Here is a 3,747-nt window from a genome sequence, read left to right on the forward strand (position 1 = left end):
TCTCTCTCTCTCTCTTTCCTTTTTTATGTATTTAGTACAGGGTCTACAGGATGTTCAGGGTCCCACTAATAGATCGGACTCTCAGTGATTCTCCTGTTTTCAGGTTCACAAGCACTTGGATTACAGGCGCGCACCACCACGTCCAGTCTCAATTGCCATCTCAGCATGCCCCAGGAGCAGGGCTTGCACTCTGGCCACTGTGCTCTGCCTAAGCAGGCACTTTAGTCAGCTGAGATATCTGGTTGACCCGAAAAGTGTTTTTCTAGTAGTTTTGAAGCATTCACATGTAGAAATAAATTTCTCAAGAAGATTTTTGAAATTTTCTCACTATTAAATAGCAATTGTGAAAGGTAAAATTTCATCCCCATTTTCATAGCAACAATACTTCCTTCCTTCAAAGGGCAGCATAGTTATGGTTTAAAGGGGAGCAGGTGACAGGGCTGAACTGCAGCTGCCTGGCTCATAGAGAATGAGACTGCTGTTCACAGTATCCAGGGCAGGTCGTATTGTCTGACCCACCTGGATTTCTTATAAAGTCATCAAGGGATAAGCTTCTGTCCCCATCATCAGTATGAAAACGTGTTCCCACTCTATGTACCAACTTCAAATAAATTCAATATGTGATTAATGTAATGAACATTTCTCATTATATATCATAAAGTCTATAAATAATAAAAAATATTATACATTTTCCTCCACATTCATCTTTATTTGTCACTTTCCTTTCACCTGAGCAAAATATCTGATGCCTGCTATTTAAAAGAGGAGGGATTTATTGTGGATAACAGTTTCATAGAGTTCAGGCAGTGGTTAGCTGGCTCCAAGGCAGCGACAGCATGTCAGAAGGACACAAACGAGGGAAGCTGCTCACCCATGGCACTATGGAAGTGAGGAGATAGGCAGAGGTAGGGGTAAAGGTAGAGGGGGGAGAGAGAGAGGAGGAGGAGGGAGAGACAGAGGGAAGAACAGAGGGAGAGAGGGTGGGGGGAGGGAGAGCGGGGGAAAAAGGGAGAGGGGGAGGGAAGGAGGAAGGGAGGGAGAGAGAGACAGAGGGTGACAGAGGGAGGGAGGGAGGAAGAGAGAGAGACAGAGAGAGAGGGAAGGAGGGAGGGAGAGAGGGAAAGAGAGGGAGAGAGGGAGGGAGGGAGGGAGGGGGAGGGAGAGAGAAGGGACAGAGGAAAGGAGAGAAGGGGGGAGGGAGACAGGACAGAGAGACAGGGGAGGGAAAGAGGAAGGGAGGGAGTGAGGGAGAAGGTAGGAAGAGAGAGATAAAGAGATGGGGGAGTTAGGGAGGGAGGAACAGAGAGACAGAGACAGAGAGAGAGGGAGAGAGGGAGAGAGAGAGAGAGAAAGAGAGAGAGGGAGGGAGGGAGGGAGGGAAGGAGAGAGAGATAGAGAAACAGAGGGAGAATATTTAGAAACTTTGAACTATCAAGATTGTGTTATCATTTCAACATTTTAATTTACAAAAGCACTATTTCCTCTTCACTCTCCCAAACTTTAAAAGTTAAAGGTAGATATTACACTTTTATATATAATACCTAGTAGCAATCATAGGTATCTGTACCAAATAACAATGACAAGTGTTGGGCTGCCTACTTCCTCTGCGGGTGTGTCCAAAAATTACTCCCAAGTTGTATTTTATGAGTAAATTGGTCCAACACTATATTTATCTATACACTTCTTCACTCTGTGCTAGTCTTCCCTTTCTTTATTTCTAGTACAATATTCTGTCTTTTGTAAGATACTGCTGAAGTGAGGGTACTCTTTCTGCGCCTCTTTTACAGAGTTCCAGCAGAAATGACAGCCCCTTGTGTGATTCCTATTTACTTTTTTCAACATACTCTGAAAAAGTTTCTTCTAATAATTAGAAGCATCTATATTCAGGAATAAAATTTCTAAATATAACTTCAGGAATTTTTCCCTTTTACTAAGAGAATTTTAAAAGATATAGTTTTGTTTTCACATGAGATATTCCCATTCCATCCAACACAATGTCTGGCTTTGTGGGTGTGATCAAGAATGACAGTTACTATGGCACCATGCTGACTTTTTTTTTTTTAACAATTACTTGTAGTTGATATCTACAGTCGCATGTATCTATAGGATACTATCCACCACACTGATTATGAGTTTTGTCAATAAATAAATCATCATAGACTAGGATAATTTTAACTTGGGTGTTAGTGATATGACTTGCAATATTCACTTATGAATGGTTCTAGCTCCTTAAAATATATATATAAATAGAACAGTCATCCTTTATCCCCAGTTTCACTCTCCACAACTTGAGTTAGTTACCTGTGGGCTAAAAATATGAAATGGAAAACTCTAGAAATAAACAATTCAAAACTTTTAAATCACATGCCATTTGGATGCCTGCAATAAAATCTCATGACGTCTTTGTCTTGCCTGAAAATGCGTCTCTTTGTGCAGCACGTCCATGCTGTATGCATTGCGTACACATTTGTCTCATAGGAGCTATCTCAACTTCAAATTGATGGTCATAATATAGAAAGATTTGTGTTGCAATATCTCCTGTTTTACTTAGTAATGGCCGTAAGGCACTCAGAATAGTAGTGCTGGCAATTTTGATGTGATAAACAAAAGGCTTACTGTGCATGCTTTATGTGAAAAGGTGAAAGTACTAGCCTTAAAAGGAAGAGAAAAAAAATCATCTGCTGGGGTTGTCAAGATCTACACTAAGAACTAACAGAAAAAACAGAATACATAGGGTTTGGCACTACCAACGGCTTGAGACATTCACTAGGATTCTTAGAACTTATATCTTGAAGATAAGGAGAGATTTTCATAAAATGAATGATAAGTTAGAGAAAAGTACATATTCTTTTTTTTTTAAAAAAAGGTCTAACACAATCAGAGTGAAATAAACCCTAAAGGAAAATTTCAGGAAAAAAGATTTCCTGAGTATCCAAATATTTCACCTAGAATTTCAAGTGATGTTCGTGCGGAGCCTGCCTAGTCCTGTTGTATCACATTATCAACACTTAAAAGGGTCTTTAGGTCATGGCCTTATAATGTCAAGAGAAATGTTTATAAGAATGGTCAAAACCACACTTGGAAATGAGAGCTATCTTTAACTTTCAATACAATTTACTACACTACAGGTCATCAACAGCAACAAAGCCTAATATTGGTAAATTTTGTTTAAATTTCCAGTGTCTCCATGTTAAGAAACAATACTTAATACTGTTTGAGGCTGAGATTAATCCCCTTTCTCTCTTGGTCAAGATTCCTCATTGGTTTTCCTTCCTCAAATTCTGCTTATCATTTTGCCCCCTGGGAGGACATTGTAGAACAAGGCTCTCACGGAGTCACTGCTGAACAGTCGCCTTCTCCACATTAGTAATACCATAAGCCTACTTTAAGTCCCAAATCTGCCATGGAATGGAATTTTTCTGTGTTTTTTCGGTCTTGAGATTTATTCCTCAGATCAACATTCTACTGTTTGGTTTTCCTCATCTTTGTTTAACATTAACTGTCCCTCTAATAGTGCTAATTCAATGGGGACATGTACCACAAGATATCCATCTGTGTTTCCTTTGTAATACTATTTGTCTCTTTATAGAACATTCTAAACTTTTTACTTTCCCATTCTTTCTATTATTGAATAGCTTTAAAATATTCTGCACCTATGGAAGATAATTCTTCTATTCACAACATTAAAAAAACTTATTTTTGATCATCTAACCAATATAATTAACCTAATGCACTAACTTTGTAAAT

This window comes from Octodon degus, unplaced genomic scaffold (assembly GCF_000260255.1).
Source record: "Octodon degus isolate 3935 unplaced genomic scaffold, OctDeg1.0 scaffold00114, whole genome shotgun sequence".
NCBI classification, from domain to species: Eukaryota; Metazoa; Chordata; class Mammalia; order Rodentia; family Octodontidae; genus Octodon; species Octodon degus.